The following is an 8116-nucleotide window of genomic DNA, read 5'->3' as shown; positions in this document are numbered from 1 at the left end:
GTCGTGTCCGACCCATCGCGACCCTATGGACAATGTTCCTCCAGGCCTTCCTGTCCACTACCATCTTCTGGAGTCCATTTAAGCTCACGCCTACTGCTTCAGTGACTCCATCCAGCCACCTCATTCTCTGTCGTCCCCTTCTTCTATTGCCCTCAATCTTTCCCAGCATTAGGCTCTTCTCCAGTGAATCCTTCCTTCTCATTAGGTGGCCAAAGTATTTGAGTTTTAGCTTCAGGATCTGGCCTTCTAAAGAGCAGTCAGGGTTGATCTCCTCTAGGACTGACCTGTTTGATTGCCTTGCAGTCCAAGGGACTCGCAGGAGTCTTCTCCAGCACCATAGTTCAAAGGCCTCAATTCTTTGGCGCTCAGCCTTTCTTATTGTCCAGCTTTCACTGCCTTACATTGCAACTGGGAAGACCATAGCCTTGACTATACGCACTTTTGTTGACAGGGTGATGTCTCTGCTTTTTAGTGTGCTGTCTAGATTTGCCATGGCTTTCCTCCCCAGGAGCAAGCGTCTTTTAATTTCTTGGCTACAGTCCCCATCTGCAGTGATCTTGGAGCCCAGGAAAATAAAATCTGTCACTACCTCCATTTCTTCCCCATCTATTTGCCAGGAATTGAGAGGGCCGGATGCCATGATCTTGGTTTTCTTAATGTTAAGTTTCAACCCAACTTTTGCACTCTCCTTCTTCACTCGCAACAAGAGGCTCTTTAGTTCCTCTTCACTTTCTGCCATTAGAGTGGTATCATCTGCATATCTTAGGTTGTTGATGTTTCTTCCGGCAATCTTAATTCCAACTTTTGATTCATCTAGCCCTGCCTTTCTCATGATGTGCTCTGCATATAAGTTAAATAGGCAAGGCGACAGTATACAGCCTTGCCGGACTCCTTTCCCAATTTTGAACTAATCAGTGGTTACGTGTCCAGTTCTCACTGTTGCTTCTTGGCCTGCATATGGGTTTCTCAAGAGACAAATAAGATGGTCTGGTATGCCCATCTCTTTAAGGACTTGCCACAGTTTGTTTTGATCCACACAATCAAAGGCTTTAGCATAGTCAATGAAGCAGAAGTAGATGTTTTTCTGGAACTCTCTTGCTTTCTCCATGATCCAGCGTATGTTGGCAATTTGATCTCTAGTTCCTCTGCCTCTTCGAAATCCTGCCTGTACCTCTGGTAGTTCTCGATCCACATACTGCTGGAGTCTAGCTTGTAGGATTTTAAGCATAACTTTACTAGCATGAGAAATGAGTGCAAAGGTGCGATAGTTTGAACATTCTTTGGCACTGCCTTTCTTTGGAATTGGAATGTAAACTGATCTTTTCCAATCCTGTGGCCACTGTTGAGTTTTCCAAATTTGGTGGCAAATTGAGTGTAGCACTTTTACTGCATCATCTTTTAAGATTTTGAATAGCTCAGCTGGAATACTGTCACCTCCACTAGCTTTGTTGTTGCTCAGCTTTTCTAAGGCCCACTTCACTTCACATTCTAGGATGTCTGGCTCGAGGTCAGTGACCACCTTGTTGTGATTATCAGGGACGTTAAGCTCATTCTTGTATAGTTCTTCTGTGTAATTTTTCCACCTCTTCTTAATCTCTTCTGCCTCTGATAGGTCCCTGCCATTTTGGTCCTTTATCATGCCCATTTTTGCATGAAACGTTCCTTTCGTCTCTCCAATTTTCTTGAAAAGATCTCTGGTCCTCCCTATTCTATTGTTTTCTTTTATTTCTTTGCATTGTTCATTTAAGAAGGCATTCTTATCTCTTCTAGCTATTCTTTGGAATTCTGCATTTAATTGGGCGTATCTTTCTTTTTCTCCCTTGCCTTTCGCTTCCCTCCTTTCCTCAGCTATTTGCAAAGCTTCCTCAGACAGCCATTTTGCTTTCTTGCATTTCTTTTTCTTTGGGATGGTTTTGGTTGCTGGGTGAATCATATCTGGGAACCAGGAGTTCCCAAGCCGCAAGTAAAAAGCTGGGCCGGCCGACATTTGACAGTTGACAGCTGTCAAATGGCCGCCCGAAGCAACGACGCACGCGCACCGCCCAGCCGGCCGCCATTCCCGTTGACAGCTGTCAAAAGGGCTGCCGGGGGCCAACGCGCACGTGCCAGATTTGACAGTTCCCGGAACTGTCAAATCCGTAAGTCTACAACTCGGTCCTCCAAACTGAGCTAAGCGCTCAGCTGAGAGGAATTCCCTGACAGCCGCCGAGCTGTCAAAGTACTGTTTGTTGATTGGCCGTTCTCCGAACGGCGGGGAAATACCGCTACCTGATTGGCTATGCTGTTTGACAGTTCCCTATATAAGCCCGGATTGTTTTGACAGTCAGCTGCCGGGAGCTGAACTGAATAAACGAGTTAAACCTTGCCTACGGTCTCGCGCCTGTCTTTGTAAAGACAATTCACCTGGCGACGAGGATGGGATCCCGGTACTACAGAGCTGCCTGCTGAGCTAGCCTCCGCGAAGGAGTTCCGATCCCTCTCGCTGACAAGTCACTGCTGAAGCCACATCGAGGGCAAAGGAACCCTTCGGCAGCTTGAACAGTACCGTGGATCCAGACCATGGCAAATTTAGGCCACATCAGAGAGTTTGACGTCCGCCATCCCGAGGGATGGGAATCGCACTGGGGACAAGTTGAAGGCTACCTCGTAGTCAACAAGATAACGGAGGATCGCCACAAGGCTGCAGCCCTCCTGTGTCTCAGAGGGCCTGCCGTCTACGACATCGCCGTAGGGCTCTGCAGCCCAGACCCCATCGCGACCATCCCATACGCCATGCTGACCGACCGCCTCAGCAAGCACTTCATGCCCCGGCAGTCCGAGCTGTACTGGCGCCTCCATTTCGCCTGCTGCCGCCAGCAACCGGGCGAAACGACCACAGCCTTCATCGCTGGGGTACGTCACGCTGCCCGCAGGTGCCAATTTCCCGACCTGGAAGACCGTATCAGAGACCAGGTTATCGTCGGTCTCTCCAACGAGCGGCTCCAGCGGAAATTGGTAGCCAGACCCACGTTGGACCTCTCTCAACTCACATTAGAGATCATGGCCTACGAAGACAGCCACCGTGAAGGCTCCCCGGTGTTCAGAAGCAGCCCGGCCGGGTCAGTCCACTACGCCGGGGAACCGGACGGCGAGCAACCAGAAACCTTCACCGGCGTTGACGACATCATGTCCCGCTTCAGCAAAATGGGCACCGACCCCGGGAAGAACCGCAGGCCATTCAGGCCAGCCGCCTCCGGCCCAAGACCCACCTCCACAGGCCCAAAATCAAAGTGTGCCAGCTGCGGCGGGGCTCACGACAGAGCCACATGTCGTTTCAGAAATGCCAAGTGTCACGGATGCGGGAAGACTGGGCACATTCGCTCCGTGTGTCGCAGTTTGAACCGGGAAACCCTCCACGAGCTTGAGGAGATTCTGGCAGGTAGGACCAGGGTCCCCCTTTTTGCCAGGGAAATCCCCCAGCCCTCAGTTTTGTCCATTCGGGCCCAACAAAAAATTTCGCCCATCCACCATTTACAGCCCAAAATTAAGATCTGGGTTAAAATTCAAGGAGTGCCCTGTGAAATGGAGGTCGACTCAGGCTCCTCTGTTTCAATAATGTCCTGGGACACTCTCAAAAAGATTGGGTTTAAAAACAGACGTCGTATTCCCCTGCAGCCCTCCAAAATACTCCTTGCAGATTTCCAAGGGGCCGCCATCCACTTAAAGGGGCAGGCACAAGTAAAGGTAGAATACAAAAAATTCCATGGGCAATTAACAATCCAAATCACTGAGGCACCCAGGACCACCCTCATCGGGTTAGACTGGTTCGAGGCTCTGGGCATCCACCTGGAGGGCACCAACCGCATACAATCCCGGACATTAGAACAGGTCTGCCAGGCGTTCGCGGACGTTTTCGACGGAACGCTTGGCAAATATACAGGCACCCCTATAGACCTCAAATTAAAACCCGAGGTAGGTCCCATCCGCATCAAGGCAAGAAGGGTCCCCTTTGCGCTGAAACAAAAAATCAAAGCCGAATTAGACCGTTTAGTCAGCCTTGGAGTCCTAGAACCAACAGACGGGGGAACCTGGGAAACCCCCATAGTGACACCAGTTAAACCAAACGGGGATGTGAGAATATGCGCGGACTATAAAGCAACTCTAAACCGCGCATTAAATCCCCACGCATACCCAGTGCCTGCTGTCAGGGACGTGCTGTCAGAAATAGGGTCCAGCTCAATATTCGCCAAACTCGACCTAGCGCATGCCTTCCTTCAGCTACCTGTCACCCGGGAAACAGCTGAAGCACAAACCATTGTCACTCACCGCGGCGCATTCAAAGTAAACCGCCTCCAATTCGGCATCTCAGTGGCCCCTGGTATTTTCCAGGAGGTCATGGAGAAAACCTTAAAAGGAATCCCAGGTATCTGCCCCTATTTCGATGACATACTCATCGCAGGGGAATCGGAAAACAACTTAGCAGATAGACTACAGGAAGTATTATTAAGATTTAGAAAAGCAGGGCTAAAACTAAAACGTGAAAAATGTTCCATAGGCGTCCCGTCAGCAGATTTCTTAGGCTACAAGATTGACTCGCAAGGGATCCACCCCACAAACTCAAAAATCCTTGCTATCAAGGCCGCCCCTACCCCAAAAAATAAAACCAAGCTCCAAGCCTTCCTTGGACTTTTAAATTTTTATCACGCCTTCCTACCAGGGAAGGCAACTATCGCAGAACCCCTCCACAGACTGCTCGATAAAGGGGCAGCCTGGCAGTGGACTACAGCCCACGAAAACAGTTTCAAGTCACTTAAACAAATGCTTTCCAGCAACGCAACTATTTCCCACTACCAGGAAGACAAACCTCTCTGCATAGCCTGCGATGCATCCCCATACGGGATCGGAGCAGTTTTAAGCCATTTAGACAGCAACGGCACCCAAGCCCCAGTGGCATATTATTCCAGAACTCTTTCCAAAACGGAAAGAAACTATGCCCAAATAGATAAAGAAGCCCTGGCAATTGTGGCGGGAATAAAAAAATTTCACGATTACCTTTACGGCCGCCCCTTTGTGATTTACACAGATCACAAACCATTGTTAGGACTATTCACTTGGGACCGTCAGACCCCCCAAATCTTATCTCCCAGGATGTTGCGCTGGACAACATTCCTCACAGCATATTCCTACCAATTAATATATAAGCCAGGACACCAAATGTGCCACGCTGACGGCCTCAGCAGATTGCCCCTACCCCACACAGAACCAGACCCAGCCCCAGCGGGCAACATCTTAGCTATTCAAGAGCTCCCAGAATGCCCACTGACAGCAAAAGATATCGCTACCGCAACTTCATCAGACAAAACACTTAGCAGAGTGTTAGCATGGGTACACACTGGCTGGCAAACCTCTTGCCCAGGCACAGAGTTTCAGCCATATTTCTCCAGGCAAAATGAACTAACATCACACTTAGGATGTTTACTCTGGGGGTGCAGGGTAATCGTGCCCTCCAAACACAGGCCAAAAGTACTGGACACATTACATGAGGGCCACCCCGGCATCGTAAAAACAAAAGCCCTGGCCCGCAGCTACGTCTGGTGGCCAGGAATAGACCAAGACATAGAAAAGTACATCGCTGGCTGCTACCTATGCCAAGAATCCTGCCCACTCCAACCCAGAGCTCCAATTCACAAATGGGAACTCACAAAAAACCCCTGGTCCCGCATCCACATTGATTATGCCGGGCCCTTCCAAGGACAGGTCTTCCTCATAGTTGTAGATAGTTATTCCAAATGGCTGGAGGTTCTCCCGGTTCACAGCACAACGTCTGCCGCAACCATTCAAGCCCTCAGGGGAATCTTCGCAACACACGGTCTCCCCGACGTTATTATTTCAGACAATGGCCCTCAATTTACTTCTCATGACTTTCAGATCTTCACGAGGAGAAATTGTATTAGGCATTCAACATCGGCTCCCTTCCACCCATCGTCCAACGGCCTTGCGGAGGTTATGGTGAGGACCACCAAAGACGCCCTCAAAAGAATCATCACAGGGAACTGGCACCGTCGCTTGTCACAATTTCTCTTAGCCCACCATTCTACGCCCTGCACCTCCACCAGCAAAAGCCCAGCCGAACTACGATGGGGCCGCCGCCTGGTGACACGGCTAGACAGACTCCACCCCGACAGACTGGCAGCCAAAATGACACCAAACACCCAGCCAAAAACATTCTCCAAAGGACAAAATGTTTGGTCCCGAGATTATGGGGGAAGGGATAAGTGGGTTCAGGGGGTTATCCTGGACCAAACAGGACCATTATCATACACAGTGGACACTGGGACAGGACTTATGCAACGCAGACACACGGATCAGCTCCGACCCAGGTCACTACCCAACCCCCCTCTGCAACCGACCCTGGGTGAGCCTACGCCAGCCGACACCCCCGGACCTGATGAATTCCTCCCCCAGGACCCACAACCACCTGCCGAGCCCCACCTAGAAACAACTCCTCCAGCCACGCAACCCGAAGGGAGCACCCTCTGTCCCCGACGGTCCAGCCGAGCCAGAAGACCCCCCGCATACCTCGCGGACTTTGAATGGAAGGGAAACCCACCATCTGTTAAAAAACCTGTTAACCATACTGTTTTAAAACATTCAATTGTTGTTATGCATAACATACCTGTTCAGGGGGGGGAAAGGGGGTGAATCATATCTGGGAACCAGGAGTTCCCAAGCCGCAAGTAAAAAGCCGGGCCGGCCGACATTTGACAGTTGACAGCTGTCAAATGGCCACCCGAAGCAACGACGCACGCGCACCGCCCAGCTGGCCGCCATTCCCGTTGACAGCTGTCAAAAGGGCTGCCGGGGGCCAACACGCACGCGCCAGATTTGACAGTTCCCGGAACTGTCAAATCCGTAAGTCTACAACTCGGTCCTCCGAACTGAGCTAAGCGCTCAGCTGAGAGGAATTCCCTGACAGCCGCCGAGCTGTCAAAGTACTGTTTGTTGATTGGCCGTTCTCCGAACGGCGGGGAAATACCGCTACCTGATTGGCTATGCTGTTTGACAGTTCCCTATATAAGCCCGGATTGTTTTCTCTGCAGCGCTAATCTTTTTAGATGCTGAAAAGGCTTTTGATCAATTTAATTGGCAATTTTTGTTGAAAATTTTAGACAAAATGGATTTTGGGGAAAAATTTCTACAACCGATTAGGGCATTATATCAAAAACAAACTGCCCGAATTATAGTTAACAATAGCCTGACAACAGCATGTAATATTGAGAAGGGCACAAGGCAAGGGTGTCCGCTATCGCCCTTGTTATTTGTGTTAACATTAGAGATATTATTGGTTAAGATTCGGAATTCGGAAAAAATTAAGGGGATACAAGTCGGAGATCAGGACTATAGATTGAGAGCATTTGCAGATGATCTGGTTGTTACAGTGACCCAGCCAGAGAACTCTGTTGTGGACCTGATGGAGATAATAACACAATAAGGGAAGGTTTCTGGATTTAAAGTAAACATACAGAAAACTAAAATTTTGGCTAGAAATATGACAGTTTCACAGAAGGCTCTCTTAGAAGGATTAACTGGATTTGAGATTGTTAAAAGGGTTAAATATTTGGGGGTGACTTTGTCGCCCTCTAATACAAAGCTATATAAAAATAATTATGAAAAACTATGGGGGAAAATTCAAAAAGAATTGGAGAGTTGGGAAAAATTGCAATTGTCTTTGTTGGGACGGATTGCAGCAGTGAAAATGAATGTCCTGCCCAAATTTTTATTCTTATTTCAAATGATACCGATTCTTAAGAAAGATTCTAATTTGGAGGAATGGCAGCGTGGTATCAATAAATTTGTCTGGGCAGGGAAAAAGCCACGAGTTAAACTTAAGATTATGCAGGATACTCGTGAGAGAGGTGGCCTTAAATTGCCTAATCTTAAATTATATTATGAAGCTGCTGCATTAGTAGGAATAAGCGATTGGATTAATTTGACGCAACCGAGGTTATTAAATCTTGAGGGCCATGATTTGTTGTTTGGCTGGCATGCATATTTGTTGTATGATAAGAAGGTAGATTCTGTGTTTAGGATGCATATTTTAAGACAGGCACTGCTGAGAGTTTGGAAGAAGTACAGA

Source organism: Vipera ursinii (assembly GCF_947247035.1).
Source record: "Vipera ursinii genome assembly, chromosome: 4".
NCBI classification, from domain to species: Eukaryota; Metazoa; Chordata; class Lepidosauria; order Squamata; family Viperidae; genus Vipera; species Vipera ursinii.
The sequence above is the reverse complement of the archived record's forward strand: the minus strand, read 5'-3'. Positions refer to the sequence as shown.